Raw genomic sequence first — 22,849 nt, forward strand, 5'->3', positions numbered from 1 at the left:
GCTCGATTGCAGGCTGGCCTAGAGGGGAGGGAATTACAATTATCTAACGGAACATTTTCGAAAACATTTCGAAACGCCGGTGAAACCAAAACTGGCGGATGCAAACTATGTTTTTATTGCGAGGAAATTCACCATGCGGCTTGTTACGAATAAATCGTTTGCCAGGTGTTGATATTTCGATTTGCAATTTTCGATATTGCACGGTATATCCCGATGTCGAATTTCGACAGCTTGAAAATTACGAGAGAGAAATGAATTAAGAATACTCGATGGAGGGAAGGAGATAAATTTTCAAAAAAAAAATACTGCAATCAAGAAAATCGTGCAATTTCCTTCATTCGCGATGATTCGTCTAATCTACGCTTCTATCGAAACATTTTCTTTTCGAAAAAACACAATCCTACATGAATATTCGACATCCACAAGATCCTCTTCCTCCTCCTCGTAATCTCCATTGTCCACTATCGTTCACCCCATCTATCCAATCCATCTTTCAGACCGCACCCTAACGTATCCACCCACTATATTGCCCATATATTTAGCCAATCGTCGTAAAGTCGTGGCTCAAATCGTGGAAGCCCGATATGAAGGGAAACTTTCTTAATCATCGACTTTGGACGAGGCTCCAAACAAGAAGCTTCGAAGAATGTAAGTTCCAGCAGTGTATTCATTACACTGTGTGGTGCACAGAGATCGTTTTTAAACCGATACCGATTTTTCTCTTCTCGCGCGAAATTAAAGAGGGCGAATCGAGAAGAGGCGGATGGTGGAAAGGTGGCGGTACAGAGGAAGGGAGAGGAAGGCGAAATCTCGCGGCAGTCAGCATCCAGCGAGGGATAGATCGAGCCCGGCGAGGGGTATATTATAATGAAATCGGTTTTCGCTTAGCGCGCTTTCAAGCAGCCTTTATTAAATCTGAGATTCCGCCGTTTTTCCACCCCACGTTCCTCCCCGCTCCTCCTTTTTTTCACTCCCTTTCCACCAGCCTTTCCTTCTTCTCCTCCCCCACCCCTTTCTTTCCTTTCTTCCATCATTATTCCAGACCTCATTCCCGGATAAAGGTGAACGGGTTCTTTCGAACTGTCTTTCTTCACCCCTTCTTGCCAACCCATCTTCCGCGGGATCTTGGATTTACAATGGGAACTCGTATTACTACCCCTGCCTGGCTTTCGCCTTCGTTCGTCCCCAAAGATTGTCGTCGTCGGTAAGGATATGTAAGGAAGGAAGATTGCGCCCGATTTTTACGCTCTTCCACCCCCTGAAACGGAGGAATCGAGGGAAAAATATAAGCACCGCGTCTCGAGGATATTCCACGGTTGTAATAACTTATTAAATGCACGGGAATACCAGACACGGAAAGGAGCTTTCCACCTTTTATCGGTTGAAACAATCCTCTTTCTCGCCCACCGGTGGGTAACCTTTAGCGAGGCTCCAGAATTATATTTCACGGGCGAACCGCTATTGCTTCCGTACTCTTTGCGTATTTAATACGTGCTCATGTTGTGCCAGTTGTCCTAATATTATTTAAAATGACGTATGACAGGTTGGCTCAACTCGTGTTGTCATCATCTCGATTTATGCCTCGTGTTCGTTATCCGTAACGTTCCGTGTTTTTATTTATTCTTTTCTCTTTATAAGTGTAGGATTAGGTTACGTTATTTCTTTTTTTTTTAATAGACACAACTTCGCATGAAACGATAAGAAAAGTAATTAACCCTTAATATCCAAAAATCGCTTGGAAGATATTTCAATTTATACGTTAGCTTCGTTATATGTAAATCAATATTGTAAGAATACTTTTGTAGTTAATAAAATGCTAAATATAAATAGCAATGATCAAATGGATTAATACTTTTCTACGGAGAATGTCGAGCTACTTTTTCGCGTGCTGCCAGACGAATCCATCTAAAGAACTAATAATATATATATATATATCGAATATCAATTCCCCTTCGAAATCATATTCAAACACGAAACATTTGCCGCTATAACGAATAATAACGCAGACGCAAATCAAAATGGCAATATCCCGCGTATGGAAAAATCGGCCCAACCTTTTCTTTTCGTATCGTGTTATTTTCTCTGCCCGACATCCACGGGCAGGGGAGGCTGAAATTCCCTAGACAGAGGCTCGCCAAGGGAAAGGCAAGCAAACAATTCGAAGCAGCTAAGTGTGCTGACGGAACAATGAGTCCGCTTATTGAATCCGGCCGTGATTTATGCATATCGGGGGGCCGTTTGTCGTTTTCCAATTTGCGCGTTCACGCGACGCCTGTGCGCCGGGAGAACGACGCCTGTGTGCAAATCATTTCAGACGCCGCGGCGTGGAAAAACAGCAACGGAAATCTGTATTCTTCCCCAGACGGTGCACCCCTTGCATATCCCCAAGGATATGAAAACATAGGCCGATATTAAACGGTGGCTTAACAAATTTTTATTAAAATCCGATGGAGAAAGAGAAAGAGAGAGAGTCTCCTCCTGATTTCCGTTCCGCTCTATCCATGGAAACGCGCGTGAACAACGTTCGAATCGAATTAGTTCCCCGTCGAGGGCCGCTTTTTTAAATTAAATCAACGACAATTGGCTGGACCAAATACGTGGATGGATGCGTAAATAACGAATTGGGCGTGTCTTTTTTTTCCTACAATCGTATTAAAAACCAATGCCTTCTTTTTTTTCTATTCAATTTTTTTCACGTTTTTCGATTCTCATTTAGTTTTGAATTAGAGTTTTCTTCTTGTTTCACGATATTTTAATATCCGTTAATAACGAAACTTTCTTGAATGATTCACGGAATCAAGGATTTTTTTTAGTCATTTTCATTTCTCATTAAAATTCACGTTTCTCGTTAATCCATTGGTGGTTGCAGTAGAAATAATAGAAAGAGGAGAACACACACACTTTTTTGTTAGAAACACGAATGAGAATTCCTGGAATCCTGGTCGATCCAGTTACGAACCACTCTACTACTCACTTCGCCATCCTGTTCTCGTTTATCAATTTACTCGCATATATACAATATTCCTCCATTATATATGCAGGTAATCCACTGCACTAACTTATCAATAATTACCCTTATTTCACCATAAATACATGTAATGATTACAGAATTACATCGTTCCACATCGTATCCAGTTTATTATCCCCGTTAACTAAAGCCGAAATTTACGATTTTGCATCTTGAATGTAGATCGTGCCTCGTTCGAGCGAAAGATGAAAGTTGCAGCGCTCGATTCGGTTGAATCCGGTTTCGAGTTAATTCTCAAACGATTTACCCCTGAATTAATAATTCGATCGTTTTATTTACTTTCAGCCGCTTGATTTTCAAAATATTCGAAAAACAACACAATTTTCACTAATCCCTCTCCACCACGGACACCATAATCATCGGGACGTAAACTTTCCTCAACCCTTAACCAGGCAAGCGTATCACTACTTTGCGTAACTTCACGTAGCCGTTAATAACCCATAACCCAACGCTTAAAATTCCAGCATCGTTCCCCTTTCCGACAAATTCTTCCAAGGGTCTTGACATTCGGGGTTAATCGAGCACGTTGTGTCGCGCAGAGGGGGGGGGGGCACGCGACTTGCAACTTCCGCGTCCGTGTCGGTGCACCACCATTACACGGATGGTCGCGTGGCGCGCTGAAACCAAAGCCAGCCAACCGGTTACATCATCCGGTGATTTAATGGAAAGTGAAGCGATCCCCGCGTTATTTACTTTTGTCATTATCATCCACCTCTTTCTCCCCCTTCCTTTTTCCACCCCCTTCGATCCATCCTTTTAACCTCCCACTAGCCACCCCTCCTCGAGACGCCGTCTTAACTCGATGCAAGCGTTACTTACTGCTGGGAAATGCAACAGCCCACGAGGTTGGCAGATTAGTTTTAGAATATAGTTGGGTCCGTACTCTGCGAGGCTCTCGAGATTGGCATGAATATTTGACAGGACGCGCTTCCCAAGCGGGGAGGAGCCCTGCAACGTTGGATCGCGCGGTTTTCACCATCTCGATCGATCGTGAAACCGGTTACTTGCGAGATTTGGCGAGAAAATCTGGGAAACCGCCGATACCTACACTTTCCTCTCTGTATTTTCGATCGATTCATCTTCCAATTGCTTTTCCATAGAATATTGTCGTCAGTTGATACATCAGTTGATGTACAAAATTGGTACTTTCGTTCGTTAGATTTAACGAACACGTTGCGTTTTAATCTTTCCATTAAATAATTCGTATTGTGTTTCTCATCATGAGGGCGATAAGTCGTGGCAAATTCCACGTGGTAACGGCCCACTTTATTCCTCGATCGTCTCACGCGTTTAACCACGGGGGCAGGGGAAGAAATACTTTTCTCCGGCTGTTCAAAACTTGCACGCTTTAATCCCGAGAAATTTTATCCTGGAGTACGTGTCAAACTTAATAACCCCCTTTTTCTTTTCACCGTGAATTTCAAAATGAATTTAAGGGTTTAGCGGGGGGGTTAAACGGGGTTAAAAGGAATTCGCGATTCCTCCACGCGCGACGTCTCCCGAGACCCGGGATTCTAAAGTTATAATATGTTAATGCATGGAAATTTCCCTCAACTTTTAACTCCCTCCACCCCCCTCCGTAACGTTACACTTATTTTAGATTATACGTTAACATTTTTCGCATGGAAACTTCGTTTCACTTATTTTTCGTTCAACTCGAGTCAAACGAGTTTCGGATTAAATCTCCTTCCCCGCGAGCACAAATGGAACGATCGTTGAAATTTCAAGATTTCTCTGTTTAACAAAGTTCATACCCTCGAATTTAGCAATAATTTTTCTCCTTCACGTACGTTTCTTTAATCGTGATAGTTGATCAAGGGGATTGTTGATGGGAATCGAAACGTGTCTACGAGCGATGGTTATTCGAACGAAATAAGAAATATAAATTTTAGGCGATTGGAAAATTTAAGGTTTGTCGAAACGTGATAAATTTTAACAATCTAGATTTAAAAATCGAAAATTAAAAATCCAATCTGAATATAGCATCAGTGTGCAAATATAAAATCTATTCGACAAAGATCGAATGACAGTTTCGTTAATTAAACGCGAAATTGGATCGAAGCAGCAAATTGGCTTTCTCGATTTATAAATATAATACTTTTCGTTTCTTCTGTATCAGAATTCCCTTATTTCTTTTTATCTTCTTCTTTTTCTTCTTCTTTTTTTTTTTTGGAGAGAGAAAGTATCGAGCGAACCGTCAAACGACGCGACGATAATTAATAATATCTCGAGAAGGATTTTCATCGAGAGGCATGCTGTGCGGTGTCGCGTTGCGCTCCATGACAATCTCGTAACGAACACGTGACAAGAGAACGCAGTGCTGGAGCGAATCGTTAGAAGGCTGTAACTCGAACCTGTTTAATCGATCCTCGATAATTTTTCGTATCGCGTTACGAGAAGTTACGTCGATACACGGTGAAATATCGTGGAAGAGACTTCTTCCCGCCTCGTATCACGTCGATCAATTTCAATGGTTTTTCCTCTCCCCGATGACCGACTACGCGTTACACCCAAGGGTTTGTCCGCAGTTTGTAAAAGTCGGCTGCAAAATATAAAAGTGGATGAGAAATCGTTGCAAAATTTTGGGGGATTCGTGCGCGAGGATATTTTGTTTTATGAGCTCGCCACCGTGTCATCGTTCGTTTTGCGCTATCTATTTCTCTTTTTCTCCGTGTTTCTTTTTTATTATCATTTCTTTGAAATTTCTTTCGAACCGATCACCCGCCTGGAAAAATGAGATTAACACTTGAAAGAGTTTCTAAAAATGTTACGAAGTGGATCGAGGAGAGAAAAAGAAAATGAAAGATCGATTGATTTTTGGAACTTAATGTAAATTAGATGCTTAGAATATTGCTGAGAAATATTATTGAATGAAATAACATTGGCATTTCGTATAATCTTACAACTTTGAATGAATCGAACCAGTAAAATCCATAAAATTAAAATTTGTTTTTATTCGCTGATTCAAATTCCAAAAGACCATATTTCGGATAGCAGTAAAATATAAATAGATAATTAGCCTTCAAATCGCAAGAAACAGCAATTAACGCTGCGTCCTCAAAATGGCCAAGTCAAATTAAACCGTCGACGACCCAAATTTTAAAAATGAGCCAAATGGGATACGAAGGGTTACGAAGATAGTAGCAGTAGCAGTAATCGAGCTGGCGTCAACGTTAGAAACGGTCCTTTGACCACGAATAAAACAAGACGAACGAGGGACTGGCCGCAGACGAGCGAATTAATCAGTTAGTTAGAAACTCGGTCGACATTAAAACCCCATCACGTTCGCCAAGTTACCTCCCTTTAATAACCATCCCTCTCTCGCTCCTCTTTCCTCCCCTGTCCCATGAAACCCGTCAGAATGAAAAGACTGACGGAATTTTATCAGCCATGACAATGGCTCCTGGTAATTTAACGATTTCGGATTCTTCGCGACGGCGACTAAGCTGTTATCTCGATGTCGGTCGCCATGACATCCGTATCGACAATATCACCTCGATATTCGACGTCGAACGAAGCAACGCCGTTGTTGCACCCGCGTCATTCGTACGGACGAATATTTTTTCGCCTCGAAAAAGATTCGTATCGAAAAGATTTTTCGAACATCTGACAATCGCGTCACTCCAGATATATCTGTGATTCAGCAGAAGACGCTCCTCTCGGAAATCAACCTGTACGAACGATATACGTTTGTCATTAGAAACATATTCTTCGACTCGATCGTTATTTTTAATTATTTATTATCCTGAATTGATAATTAAATATTTTAGCATGTCCTTTTTTTATAGAAATACGCGGAGAAACGTGTATCCATTATCGATGATACAGGAGAAAAGAGAAAATATAATAACGTAATAAGGAATTCGGAGGGCGCTTTGCCGAGGGACGCGTAGACCCCGTAGGGGATCGGGGATCACCGCCACGGATTCCAATCACGTGGGATTCTCCTCATTTTTTCCTAATCTCTCACGATTAAGCAATCGACGAAGTTAAAGTATATGATCTGAGAATATTCATCTGAGAATACCATTCTCAAATGAGGGGGGAAAAAAAAGGATTAAAAGAAGAGAAGAGTAGTCGATCTCGATAGTAAGCATTATCTCTCTGCTCACGGTATCGAGATACGAAAAGGAGCGTTTTCTCTATTTCTCGTCAACGCGTTCAAAACGTTTCGCGTAACAAAAGAAGAAACGGGGAAGGAATTCAATTTCACCGACGTTCCCTCGTCAAAGTCGTCGCGGAATCAACTTAAAATTTATTCGAGCATACCTTTTTCTCCTTGAATCAATCCCGCGTTTGACGTACTCGCGGGCAAAAGATGGCCGAAAAAATAAGAGGGTTCCGAATAATATCCGTAATTCCGCCGATATTATCGTCAACGAGGAGCACGGCTGTCGGGCAAACGGCTCGCAGAGAGAAAAGAATCGTCTAGGGGGTGTAATTAAGAAATTCCAAGACGCGACTAATGCCCATTTTAAACAGCGGAGACCTATTTACCCGCCTCTCTCTCTTTCTCTCGCGTTAAAGATTTTCGTCTGCCGCGTTTTACACAGCCGGATTGTTTAATGCGGCCCTTTTATATAACGCGGCCAAGGAGGAACGCGGTTTAACGGAATTTCCGCCACGGTTCACGGGTCAATGGGACGATTGTCTGTCGGTGGACGTTTACGTCGGCGTTCTTTCCGTCCCTCCTTTTCTCGCGACGCCTTCTTCTGGATCGACGATACCCTTCCAAGCCTCTTATACTCTCCGCCGGAGCGAAAACAATATGCTTCCATGGTCGCGACTTCAAAATTTCCTCGTCCAAGGAGACGACGACCCACGAGAAATCAAGGAATCAGACATTCATGGGAAGCAGTCGATTCCTTGTAGTCGATCCCCGGGCTAAAATTCCATTCCAGGATTATATTCGCGGAATATTAAAAGTTAAATAATGATCAATTTCTGCGAAGTCATCGAAATTTCTAATAATTTATCGTTTCTTCTTAATTTCGGAACGAGTCGGCCGCTTCCTCCATTATCATCGTTGGCAGAAACGGCGTTAGATTGTCATTTAAATCGCCAATCGATACTATTCTCCAATTTCTCTCTCGATTTCCTTTTAACTCTCCTCATCCTAAAATCGCGCCCGATTTCGATAACGATCCCGAATTCGAAGAAAATAAACATTTCTCTGTCCCATTGTATCGTTAATAAAGTCACGTTCTTTCGATATTTTCTCCTTTCCTCCGTTTCGTTTTTCTTCCTCTGAACGAATTTTCGAAACGAAACACATCAAGGAAACCACGGTGGATTCTTGGATGCCTTTGTCCCGTCGTGAAGAAACTCTGGAATTTCTTCCCCCCTTCGAAAGATAAAGGATTCGCAACAACGAAATCGTTAACCGATATCACGGTAATATCGTTATCTCGTGGCTGAACACTCTCTCCCCTTCAGTTCACGAGTTTGTCAAAGGGTTGCTTTTCCAATTAACCGTGAAAGAGGAGGGACGGAGGGTAGGAGGGGGCTCCATTGTGAAAGACATATACACGACAAATCCGGTGTTTCGCGCTTCTCTGCGCACCGATATCGGGGTCTCCATCGGGGGGGAGGGATCTCGTAGCATTTGATCTGGTTACACGATCTCAGATTCCGTCCACATTCTATGCGGATCCCCCGGCCTTTAATTCCATTCCCGATGTAAACCGCGATTACACGTTCGAACGTTAATTTCGAGCTATGAAATAAATTTTCTTCTTTGTTCGCGGTGCCTTTACAATATACGATATACCAGAACACGAATACGATACAGCGTGCATCAAAATGCGGGTATCATTTCGTAAAACGGATTTATGTTTGATGAAATAAATATATCGATGCCTTGAATAAGTTTTTTTTTCTTTGCGAATAAACAGTTTTGATAATAATAATTATCGGATTCAATGTTATGTTTATTCTCTTTTTGCAAGTAAAATTAGGGATTTTTGTACGATATGGAAAATTGGAGAAGAGTTACAGAAATATGATAATTATTTCCTATAATAAAGATTTTCGAGAGAATTTACTCGTGTTTTGTACTATAAATCTGGACAAATTTATCTCGATATCTTAATAATATTATCCAGTATCGATGTTATTCGTGAAATTTGTATTTCGTTAATCTCCTTCGCGATACGTGATCGAATAATTTTGAATGTGATAAATAAATGAATTATTTTCAGAATCGATGTGTTGTTATGAAAAAAAAAAAAAGAAATATTCGAGGTATAAAAATAAAAAGCTAGATCGAAGTAATAAGTTTTCTTTTAAAATTTCATTTCCTATAAAGTTTCTTTCATCATAAATGTGAAGAGATCAGAACGAAGATGTACAGATGTATCGTTATATCGTTATATCAACTCGTCCAGATGTGAAATCGAATATTATTTTCCAGATTTGATACAAGTTTCCCATTAAAATTCTTCGAAATATAAACTTTCTAGTTACAAGTTTGCATATATGCAATATGTTGATCGAATACCCTTTCTTTCGCTTGTTGGACAGTAAATATCGAGCAAGTCTATTATCATGATATTAATTATACATATCTTGCACCACGTATATATACGTAAAAATATGGAAACTAAAGCTTTCCATCTATTAGATAGAATACGATGGAATATGATATTTGGATAATGGAATAGCTAGAATGAAACTATACATAGTGATGTACGAATGTTTTTGGTGTTATTAGGTGTTATTATAATAATTTATTCTAAATAGAAAGCGTTATATTCGAAATTTATTCCTATGACGTATTATTAAAAGCGATTGCAACCACCAATAAATATGTTTTAACTCTTGCTTCAGTTCTTTTGAATTTGGATTAATCGAAATTTTCTTTTTAATAACTATCTCGTTCAATTTTCACAACTCGTGTTCAATTTTAATTACCGAGAAATATAAATTTGAGATTAATTGTACCGGATAGCGGGAACAAAATTTTCTCATGGCGAAAATGTTAATGATGATGGAATGTAATTTATGTAAAATGAAGAGTAGTAATGTTATTACTTATGGAATGTTGTTTACGTAAAATAAAGGAGGATGATGTTATTATACTTACTGGTACATTGTTTATGCATAATAAAGGACATTGATTTTATCATAAATTCTCTAAATTATCATAAATTTAAATATCGTAAATTATCGTAATTTTATTTTCACGATTCTAATTCCTGTATATTCTTGATTATTATAATTTATTCGATCTTAATTTTTTCTAATCACCCTCTTTAAATCGCTTCGATTATTTCACGAAAGACTTGTTCGTGCTAATATGTTTAAAATTAAAATTCCCATTTTTTCATAATTTTCTCATTCGATCCAGAAATTCGATGCCAATTTATCATGAAAATTAATGTTTAAAAGGAAAAGAAAAAAAAGTAGAACGAGAAAAATTGGAAATATAATCATACTTCGTGCCAATGGATACTGTGCTCGTTGCATGCGAATCGACATAACCAAAATGCGTGATTATTTATAATCAAGAAAACAAATTGTTCTCGTTTACAAATATCAGCATTTCATGTTCCCACGAATGCCTATAACCAATTTCAATTACCATTTACGTTCGCTCTTTTCCAGTTTTATTTTTACTTATTTTTATTTCTACTTGCGAAAAAGAGAGAATGAATTTTTCTTCGATCTCAAGATCGTGTTACTAATAGAATCAGAAGAAATGATGATTCTTTTTAGAAAAAAAAATCATCTGAATTTCATTTGCACAAAGGTGGAGGAAACATAAACTACGCGAGATTTGATAATTTATTTTGTTTATGGAGGCGCGAAAAATTCCCAGAAGGATGAAGAAAACCCGTGTTTCCCGGGATTGGAAAATTCAAATACGATATTTCGTTTAAATCTCCCCTGCCCCCGCGTATTTTTACGATCTTTACGCCAATTAAAATTCGTCGTCTCCTATCCCCGCCACGTTTCACGAAATCAAATTTTTAACGCAACGCTTTTGAAGTGTGCGCGTCACGTTCGAAGAGCGAACAGAGATGTATCGTTCATTCTCTGCGAAATATAATTTCGCCCTTGTTTTTTAATCTACATTTGTGCCGGCTCGAGCCCCGTCTCTCGCGCGATTATTTCCGACGGCTGTTCGTTGTTCGAAAAAGAAAAAAGAAAAAAAAAAAAGAGCGCACAGATGCAGCATTTATATTAAGTTTTACACCGAGTTTACGCTGTTGTTACACGAACGAAGGTATTTTAATCTTTTGGAATTGTGTATTTATTTACACATTGATACCGGATATTTCAATTATTACGAGAGAACGACACGCGGCAAGAATGATTATTAATTTAAGAGATACTTTTTAAATTTTAATTTCGCGAAACAAGGAACGTTCGAAAGATAAAGCAGAAACGGATATATATATATATATATATATTTTTTCCTTTGTATTTCGTACACGTTAAATTTTATACGATACAAATTTAAAGTATCTTCTAAAATTAATAATTTCCTGATTTTCCGGGTAAAAATAACGAGTCGCGTTTACTTAAATTACCGATTAAAGAGCACGCAATTCCAATTTAAAAGGAAGAAGAGAGAAAAGAAAATTGACCTGTATATTCCATGTTGGAGAAAAAAGTAATTCGTACGAAATTGAATCAGCCGTCTCACGAAACAAACTGACTTTCGTTACTCGAAAAGTTAAGAAAGAAAGGGAAGAAGGAATATCTGAAGGGATAACTAAGCGTAAATGGGACATCCTGTAGACTTATTCGATTCTACTCCCGTGAAACTTCGAGTCTATTTTATCGTAACTTCGTTACGATTCTTCCTCTTCCTTTCCTCTCCATGAATAATTCCAAAGCGAGAAGCATCCGGGGGAGTGGAGGGGAAAAAATTTGGTCTCAGGTTACAGTCCACTACCTTCTTTCGAAAATTATTCGAAGGATTTCATTATACCACACCGCGAAGTGAAGAAAAATCTGTTCCGGCACGAATGAAAGTTCACGAGGAAAGTTTTCACGAGTTTTCACGAGTTCGACGTTTCACGAGAAGATCATTTGCGTTGAAACTGAACGAAGAATCGATATCTCGTGTTCCCTCGACTATCGAGAACCACGGTTCACCGCCGACTGGAGCAACGTTTCGATAATTAACGATATTTTGAAACGTTTCCTTCGACGCGCATATCAAAACATACTATCTCGCCGTTATTCAAAATATTTATATTTCGGATACGTTTCAAATTAATCGACGATTGACATCGACTTCGTCGTTTCGTTGTGCTTCGAGGAAAAATTGGCAGTGATATTCAAATTGCGAGGATTCAAAATCTTTGTCGTTCGATTTATCCAATTATTTGTAAGCATTGTTAAGTCGATACAAATGTAAAAAAATTTCTTCGGAAAGGAACGAAATATTGCCGGATATTATCCGATTATTTCGTATACATCTCGTAAAGGCGTTTAATCTGGTTTCTTCTGGCAAATATCATTATGTTCATATATTGGCGTGAAGACGGGAGAAATTTAATAATAAATACTTTTCCTCGAAACGCAATATTTTTAACTTGAAATTTCGACACGATTTCCTTCCACTTATTCAATTAGATAATTAATTTATTCAATTTGCACAAACAAAGGTGGCTGGTGGTTTTAATTTTCGTCCCACTTTCTCCACGTTGAATTCCATTCGACGAATATCTTAATTACTCACGAACATTCGATCATAGATAAAAGAAGATGAAAATATCATTTCCACGAATGTTTTTCATGTATAAATAATTAGCGATATTTTACAACCACCGATGGGAAAGGGAGAGAGAAAGAGAAAGAGAGAAAGAAAAAGAAAGAAAGAAAAAGAACAAAATAAAAATTCATTTTCAAGATTGAATCGTAACGATGCGAGATTAGATTCACGTGCTATGCAACAGAATTACGTGACACAGTTTCTAAATTAAAGAAAACGAAACTCTACGCTTAATTACTCCCCCGACGACGTTATTCCAAACGGTCTCTCTCAACGAATCCCCCCTCCCTTCTTCTCCTCCCGACATTTTCGTCACGAACATCAACACGAAATCGAGCAGCCAGTGAAAAATTTGTGTTTCTAATCTCGAACAGGGCGTATTTCCATACGGCCGTGCAAATAGATCGTGGCCAGAGAACCGAGCTGATGGGAGGGGGTTGGAATAGAATCGCGACGTCAACTTTTTGGTATTGGACGGCAGAAGTCGGTCCGTCCATCCATCCAGAGCAACGTTGGCCGGCCAGATACTTCTAATTGCGCTTGGGTTGGCCGTTGCCGCCCAGTCGATAGCCGTTTCGAGTCGTAGGAGGAAAGGGGGGGCGTGAATGGAAGAAAAGGCTTGTCACGAGAATCGCGTTCTCGCGTGACGTTCGATAACGCGGTCCCAGGCACGGCGTGACGGGCATCGAAATAATTCCTCGGCCCGGAAACGGGTCGCTCTTGGGAACATTGAGGGACGATGATTTCGAGAAATTCGAAAATACAGGAGCTCGTGACCGATTTCATTTCGAAGGGAGGGTGGAGGAACGGCAGGCAGGCAGGAGGAGGTCAAGAAAGTGTGTCAGTGTGTTGAGAGAGGAGGAAGGATCGAAGGAAGAAGGGCCGGTTGGAATATTTTTGCTCTTTGGTTGCTACGTTTAATAAGCTTCGATCACGCGACGATAATTATTTCCACGGTCGTGGAGGGATGGAAAAGAGGGAGAGGGAGAGATACACGAAACGGTTAACGAGCGATTCAAGTTTGATCGATCGAAATGATCGGGTCACTTCCTGACGTGCGCCGGATTGGTCGACGTGGATACGGCGCGATGACGATGGATTTTGCGACGGCCGGTGGTCGATTCAAATATACAATAATGTTCTAACGGGAGCAGATTTAAAATTAGGCCGGTCAAGTGACCGGTACGAGTGGGTGGGAGCGGTGGGGCGAGTCGGTCTCGAACGTGGTGGCAACGAATTGATTTCTTTGTGGTTTCACTTGCGGAGCACTGCGCGTACACGATACAGTGGAGAAAAGTTAGAGAAGGGAGGCACAAGTACGCTTAAACGCGGAGGCGAGTAGTACGACTCAACCATTTCGGTGAATCACGGGTCGCTTTGCTTTTTGCGCTCCGTGCCATTTTCTTCCAGATCCCGGTTACACTCGTGAAAAGCCTTTAGCACCGGCCGTGCTAAAGCAAGAGGATGAAACTTTTCACAAAAGCGAAAGAACTCGAAAACTTCGACTATAGGATTATATCCTTTTTAAACGGAAGAAAAGGAACGAAAAGGAAGGAAAAAGTAAAAAGAGCGTAGAGGCAAAAACAAAAAAAGAGAAAGAAAGAATAAAAAATAAAAAGGTCGGGGATTGATACGCGAGACCGCAGACGACGATGTCGCATCGCGCCTTCCCATCTTTTATCGAGGCCGAACACCAACAACGGCAGGTCGAAAACCGCGACACCACACGTTGCACAAACGTTTCCTTTCGAATCGCTCGAAAACCATCAGAAATCAAAGGCGAGTTTCCAGTTCTTCGCGTTCCTGTAAATCCGAAAATCCACAACAAGACTCGTGAACGAAGTCGAATTCCTCCTTCCTTCGTGCCCCTTCGCTTCGACAGAGAGAGGAAGAGAGAAAAAGAAACGTCACACGTCAATGCTTACGCGTCCTTTGTTTCCTTTGACCAAAAAAAAAAAAAAAAGAAACTCGGTCGAAAGGAAAGCGATTACCTCCAATGGATCTCCTCGGATCGTAGGGAAACTCGCGTTACACAAGTAGATTTCAATCACACCACCATCCACTTCGACGATCGAGCATCCACGGGGCACGTGAGGATATCATTCGAACCGACTCATTTACAACTCGATCGCGATCCCGATCGATCCGACCCGTACGCGAGTGGTGCACGTGGTGCCGCGACGTGCGCCCACGGTAGACTGGCGCTCGGTCGCTCTCTCGGCCGCCTGACTCGTCGCTGACTCTCCCTACTGCGTGGTTGGCCGACCGGCTGGATGGCGGGGTGGTTCGCTGACTGCTTGCCGGAACAACCCTTTTCCCTTGTTGCTCGCCACTCTCCTTGCGTCGCGCCTCCCCTTCGCCGGATGTCGAAATATAGGGTGGAAAAAGTTTTCGATCCTCGATCCTCTCGCCACGCAGTAGTAGGTTTGCGATTTCTCCTGCGTACGGAATTCGACGTTTCTCGGAGACGACGCGAGTTTTCCTCGGTTTTTCGTTCGGCCATTTTGTCGGGCGATCAGCGTCGCTTCGAATCGAGATGCCTCTTGCAACAGGATAGTGGAATTTTTCTTTTCTTTCTTCGAATTAAAAAAGAGAGATCCGTTGATTTTATCGATATTTTAATAATTAAGGGTAGATAAAGTATTAGACTTTAAGAATTATATCGATCCTCGCTTTTCTATTCAAGATTATTTGTAGATCAAGCTAATCGCTTTAATGTCACTCGTCGATTTTAAAATAGTATTGAAACACATTTATGTCTTTGGACTATCGTCCCTGTATAATTCATGTAGCGATCGATCGTTAAAGCAAAGATCTGTAACACTTTAAAATCAACCATTATTCGTAATTTTGAAATTACATTTTCTCGATCTTAATCTAAATAACTTACCGTTATTATTTTAGCAAAATCTCATTTATCCCGGGAGCGACGAAAGAAATATCTTTCAAATATCATCAGTTAAGTGTCGCGACGCCAAATGAAATAAACGATCGCGGCGGGGAACAGCAAGGTTGAAGTTGTTCGGATTTTAGGTGAACGGTGATGTATTTAACTTAACCTGGAGAAGTTTCGGTAGCTCGCATTCCGATCATTATCCGTGGCGGGATTTGTCAAGGTCTTTGTGTGTGTATCGAATTGACTTAATGACACTTTGATCTCACGTCTGCCTGTGGAATTTAGTTTCGCGAAATTTCGACGATGTTGCGGCGATGCTCCGTGCGCGGCTTCTATTACCGTAAGAGCGGGTTTAGATTTAGGTATCGCGGCTGAAACTCGTCCCAACGACACGGAGAACGTGGAGATTGCATCTGATTCAAAGTATCATGCAAATTATCGTAAGGGAAACTTTGGGAAGAAGAGATGAGATATCGAGACCCCGATAATTTGCTCGCGCACAGATCCTCGGGAGGAACAAGAGATATTTATATCGGCCTCCATAATCCTCGATTAAACGACTAACAATTTGAACAATTTCGTAAAACTTTGTTTGATTTATTCAATGTACACATTGATAAAAAAAAATCGGTTAAAAGTTTTTCAAAAAGTCGTAACTTATAAATAAATTATAAGTTTTATAATTATTAACTTTAACCGTATTTCTTCATCAATCAATAGAAAGCATCGTTTCTAATCGGTGGAATGTAATATACACAGCAGTGGCTTAAAACTATCCAGGTTCTTTCGACTACGCATCTCCATCGAGTTAACCACGTTGGCAAGTAGGAAATAGCGGAACGGAACAGGAAGTCGTACAATAGAAACTAGCCTGTCTCGTGCACGGTTCCGTTCCACCCTTCTCCCCTCCATTACTTTGAAGTCCCTCGCGGAAGGATATTTGCCTGTCTGTCTACCGTCACTGAGCCTCTTTGTCGTATTCCTCGAGACTTTCTCGATCGATGCTTCCTCACCTCGGACGATCGATCGATCCATTGGCGTATTCGAGCCATTCCGTGCCCGGCCACGCGTTCAAGTGGCTGCTTAACTGTTGCTGCTGAGCTGCTCACGGGTCACGATTCCGACTTTCCTCGTCGATCGGTTTATCAGGGGATGTTAACATTACGGGCCATTACGACGCAATCGATAAGGTGGAATCAGAGGGAGGAATGGAATCAACGATTATGCAATTACTCGCCTTTTTCGCGGGGACGGGAAAGGGTGTATTGCGTCTTCCCTGTCACGAGAAGGGTTTAAATTAATCGTGGGAAGGCACGAAGCAGACGAGTCGATCGTGGCGATTGTTCAGTAGGAAAGCCACGAGGCTTTAGCTACTTTCGTTTCGTTGGTATTATTAGATGTATTCGCGTATCCTAGTACTGTGTTTTATCGTGATTGACGTAACTGATTGATATCTATTAGTTTTCTCTCTCGTTGATGTGTATTTTATTCTTTGAGATATATATATTGGATGGAAAAAGAAAAAGGAAAGATTTTAAGAACTTTTAAATAGTCGAATCAAATTCGTAATAAAAATAAATTATTCTCGTTTTTCTTTGGAGGGATAAAACGGAAATTGAACACGGATATAATCAGAAAGTAATCACGTGTTTGGGGATTCGATGAATTTTCAATATTGACTTTAAATTAGTTTCTATGCGAATAAATTTTATTCTACATTTTCGCATGTAGAGAGGATGCGAATTAACCAACGTTCACGTATATTTAATAATTTGTATACCACGCGTTGTATATCACGTGAAATACATTAAATTATTAATATATCGTGTAATAATTATAACCTGTTATTATTATCACCTATACAAATAAGATATACATTATGATTAAAACGATACGACGATAACACCGCAATGTTATACCTTTTATCTCGATAACGCACTTACTCATTTTCATATACGTAATTGCGAAAAAATAGTCGTTTCCTTCGTATTTTCTACTTTCCAATGTTAAACGAAGAATCGATGACAATCTCGCCCCGCGGATATTACACGATCGGTACATATTTTCCTCGATTTCTAGAAACCGTCTCGCGCACAGGAATGGGCCAATACAAGGCGGGATACGTTTGTAACGTCGAGCTTATAAAATTCCCTCTAAGTTATTGACGTGATCGTTGGATACGGAGGCGATCCCACCCCTCCCCCGCGTTAAAACCTGAATGCCACGGCGATAAAACGATCCCGTAACAGCATTTTTACGCTCGAATCTCGCCTGATCGAAATCAGGAAAAATCCCATCCGTCGGGAGTGTCGTGACACGAACGGAGAACAGGCAACCATGTTGTTGTTTTCTCTCTCTCTCTCTCTCTCTTTTTTTTTATTATCGATGCAAATGATCGTGAAATATTCAGCGGGCAATTATTATGATACATCGATTCGCCGCTGCGACGTACACTTTTATCATTTCGAACACCCGATATCCGTCGATTAACATCGTTATTACAGCATCGGTTCATCAGGGTACTGCATTGACGTATCGATCCTCTTTTTTTTTTTTTTCGAAAAACCAAGTTTCTCAATCATATTTTCCATTTTCGGTGTAATTGCGCCGATCATACCGATTCGTTCGGGATTAAATTTTCGCAAGATTTTTTTTTTTTTTTTAATTATCAGAGAAATTAAATTTTCGCGAGGATCCTGAAAAAATTCCACTCCCATTAATATATCGAAATATTTTAGCACATCGTGAATCGTTAATTATTGCAATTATAAATGCAAAGGATACAACGAATGAAATTCAAGGGAAACGGGGATAATTTTACTACGACGACAAGGAATAGTAGACACACGTAGTAAAATCACTTAAAATATACAAATACCTTCTATCTATTTTAAGGTATTTTTTAACACTTATTCCCTCGCCTTACTCCCTTTAACTTTCAATCAAGTCAACTTTATTAACATTAACCTCTAAATCCCAACGTCACTCGCCACCGCGAGTCTCCACTTCCCTTCATCCACACGCTCCGACTAGCCGCGCGAAATTCCCCAGAATCGATGCGATATCGACGTCCCGTCAACCGTGATGACGGAGGACTCCAAGACTTCCGCTACCCGCACTAGATCATACTTCGGTAACTCGTCACAGTCCCTCGTTCCTCGATAATATCCGCGCAAAACTCGGTCTGCAACCCTGTCCCCGGGATAAAACCGAAATAAATACTCGATTCTGCCAAACATTTAACGGAAGAAGAAGAAGAAGAGAAAAGGATGGCTTTGATTTCGCAATCGATGATCACTCGTTGACAAATGGAGAGCACGCCTTCCGCAATTAATGGGGATCCTTGGGTCTCGCGAGGGTTGGACCGAAAATATATATATATATATATCGTGATTTACGAGCACGGAATCGGAGGAAAGGAGAAATTCCACTGGTTTCTGCCTTCCGTTCACCCCTTCCTTCCGTTCTGAATTTTCGTGCTCGCGCGAAATACCGCGGATTAGAAACGAGTGATGCGTTGATTCGGGCAGGGTGGGGGGGTTTAATCGCCGTGGAACCCTCGCCTCGGCCCGTTGCATCGACGGGGTTTAATCGTGCGACGTACCGTGGTTGGCACGGGTTTGAAATGATCGAGATTCGAATGGGCGATAAAATTACTCTTTTTTTGCAACGAAGTTGGCAAGTTGTTCTTCGATTTAATTTTTAAACGTCGAATATACCTTTCCATCTCGATTTTCCACCTCGTCGTTTAAATTAAAAAGAATAATCAAAGCGGAGAAAGGGTGGGAAAAAAGTTTTTGAGGAAGGAATTGTAACGATTTGTTATATAATTCACTCATTTTCGTTAAGCGCGTTAACGAAAATGCAGTGTGTATTCGATTTGAAATCGCCTATTTTGACGTGACGGGTTATATTTGGTGGCTGACAATTCACGGGATTTATTCTATATTGGATAACAGTTTCAGATGGATCTGATCTCTCAACACGAATATCCTTTTACACATCTGGTTAAAATTGGAAATACTACAATGCGACTTATTTTTGCATCTTTATTTCGTATCGAATTTAAAATTATTCCATGATATGATAATTATATATACTGCATCATTGGAATATTTGGAAATTTTATTTTTCGTTTTGGAAGAATTTTTATCGAGATACGTGTATATATATATATATATATACAAAGCGCAAGCTTATACGAGGTTTAACTAGTTTCAACTTCTTTCGCTGAATTTCAATGAGAATTTATCATTGGAACAGAATACTGGAAAATTTAATACGTATTGCTATGCATGAGATTATTCTATATCCACGCACCGTATTGTATCCAAGTTTTATATTCTATTTATCAAAGAATAAAAAGATTGCCATCGAGAAATTCTTTTATACTTTGTATAAATTTTTAAAATTAGAAAACTTGACGATGATATTCCACTTTCCACAATTATCCGCAAAGTTACGATAATGTAATCAATAATTAGATACGAATCGGAATTTGAACGTGTTCGCAGTCTTTGTGCAAATTGAAGAGACGACAAAATAAGTTGCGTGATGATACTCTATTGACTAATTTTTCTCTTTTTGATTTATATGTATCGAGTTTCGATAGTGCATTTTTTTTGCGAATATTTATTATGAAATTCAATTGTGTTGAAAATTCTGTAAAGTTTCTAACAATTTATCTAATTGGACAAGTGGACGCTCGATTCAACTCTCGGAACTATGGAATTGGACGCTGATCGATAACAAAAGGAACGAAGAAAAAAATCGTTTTTCATGTGAAAAAATTCCAACAGAGAAATCTGTGTGTTGCTCATGAATGTTTTGAACTTTAACACTTCACGTATTCAATATCCGTAATTTTTTCGCATCGAAAACAAGCGCATACCAATTGAAACTCTATCCTGTTTCCCCCTTTTTTTTTTTTTTTTTTACTCTCAACAAAGAAAAAACTTATTTCATAATGCGATATTTCAACAGCCAAGTTACTCATTAATTAACTTCTCAATAGTTGAGCCAAGTTATCCATAAGATTAACAAAGGATATTTAAATAAGAAATTTATTATTAGTTTATAATTACAACTAATAACTCGTAATTTTTGAAAGCAAGAAAAACAGTTCTGTGAAGAAGAGAAAGAAAAATAATTTCCTACGAGTCAAAAATTATAGCAATTTGCTATTGAAAAACTTCCAAGACCGAGTGTCCTAGATACCTAATTCAGAATTATGATTTTTACGAATTCAATTGAGACTCGTCCGAATGAAATAAAAGCTTCGCGAAAATCCCGCTCTAAAAATTTCCAAAAATTCGTATTTTTTCCAACACACGGAAGAAGGAAGAAATTCTATTTGAGAGGAGGGGTATTAAAACCATTAAAAAAATGGTTACTTAGCATGATCCGGATGGAGACAGATACAACACCGTTGTATCACCGCATCCAATTAGGGTGCCAAGACACATGAACGTTAATCACGCTGCAAACATTCGATGGTGCACATTCGAATGGCGAGGTCGGGCGTATTGAACGGCGACAAGCACACGGTGAAAACAGAAAACGCAAAGGTTTTCTCATCGGAGGCGTTCGATTGCAATGGCGTCGGGCGAGTGGGTTGGAGGGCCGGCCGTGGTACCGTTCCTTTGCCACAGGGGTTCAAAGCATCGTGGCTCTGAAAGCAGCGTGGAAAAACAAGCTGAAAGCGGCAAATACAGCACGCGGCATCGGGATCATTATCAAACAGCTGCTCGCATCTATTCAACCCGGCCAATGAATGAGCCTTGGAAAACTTTGCGATAATCCTATGGCTTATATCGATCACCGCGCCATCCCCATTCAACCAAGGGGAGGGTTGTTTCTCAAGGCGTGAAACAAGGAGGCTTAAGAAGCATTTGTAAATCGAAGAGCGGCGGGGGAGGGGGTTAAGGCTATCTCGAGGCCGCTTTTTCTTGATTAGTTCCGCCGTTGCAACTCGTTTTAAAAGTCGACTCAGACCCCCTATCCCTTTCTCTTTCATCTCCTTTCGTCGAGAAGCCAACATGTTACCATTGGAATTAACGTGTATTAAAAAAGAAAAACAAAAAGACGTCACGAGGGAAAGGTTCGAATCTCAATGTTGAAACGTTGAAGGAAGAGATACAGGTAAAATTGGTGTTTCCTTTTCGATATTTGGGAGAAAAGTTTGCGTCCTCTTTTCTAGGATTACAATTTGGTGTAGAAATTGGATAAATTGGGTATATTTTTATGCATGACATAAGTGTCTGAAGTGATTCTCTGAGCATGGATATATTAATTTTCGTATTTGTTTCAGTTTCTGAAATCGTCCTTTAAATTTTCTATTTTATCCAAACGTATTATCTTTTAAAAATATACGTTCAACATATAACATTTAAGATACATATCATATATAATACAAAAGAAATTTATGTGTAAAAAAGAGAAAGTATATCTCTTATCTACCAATCCCGAAATGAAAATTGCATTTTTCGAATTTTATTAATAAATTCGGGTTTTTAAATGGAATACAATTTTTAAGATACGCTGATCAATTCGATGGGAAATGTAGTTTAAAGCTAATCAGTTTAATACCATTATCGCCTGAAATTTTTCGCAGCTTAATCAATATTTGAGGATTATTGGATACGAAATAGCCGTTGCGCGTATTTACTCTCGAACGATGGACGATAAATATTTACGGTATTGTTATTTTATCGTTATATCGCCTGAGCGGGACACGGGCCGACCTTCGATTAGCCGAGCGCAAACTACCCTCTTCCGGATTGCGTTCGGCTCTTTCCTCTATCGGGAAAATTCGAAAGGGTCGATAGAAGTGAAGTTAATCGAACTCGAAATCAAAAGTTCACGGATTTCGCGTTGGCTCGAAGGAAATTGAAACTTTTTCACTCGAATAATTGCAGACTGGACGTGTGGTGAGGGTTGCGTGTATCGAAACTAAATTAAATTTTTTTCACGATTAAAACGTCGGTTGTGACAAAATAGATTAAAACTGTAAATTTTAATATTCGCCTCGAAAACCTTCAAGAAAAAAAGAGTAAAAATTCATAATACATTTTATATTTCTATGCAACATTATATAAAAGCAGGCATGGAGAATTGTTCAAAGTTGAAACGATATATTTAATTTCTTCTTATTGGAATTACGTATGCAAATGTAATTCCAATAAATTAATTTCATTAT

At 39.8% G+C, this 22,849-nt stretch overlaps 1 protein-coding gene across 4 annotated transcripts in view; it reads right to left on the reverse strand.

The window, feature by feature from the left end:
* The window catches only part of LOC107995327 (protein artichoke-like), a 193,426-nt gene that overhangs the window by 77,305 nt on the left and 93,272 nt on the right, over window positions 1-22,849 (reverse strand). For 2 of the 4 annotated variants that reach the window (XM_017052767.3, XM_062078230.1), the window contains exon 1: window positions 14,747-15,293. The exons of the other annotated variants lie outside the window; for them this stretch is intronic. The gene's annotated coding sequence lies outside the window, so the exon portion shown is untranslated. Of the gene's footprint in view, window positions 1-14,746; window positions 15,294-22,849 lie in introns of those variants that run through there. 4 annotated transcript variants of the gene reach the window in all.

The sequence above is a fragment of the Apis cerana genome, linkage group LG8 (assembly GCF_029169275.1).
Source record: "Apis cerana isolate GH-2021 linkage group LG8, AcerK_1.0, whole genome shotgun sequence".
Lineage (NCBI taxonomy): Eukaryota > Metazoa > Arthropoda > Insecta > Hymenoptera > Apidae > Apis > Apis cerana.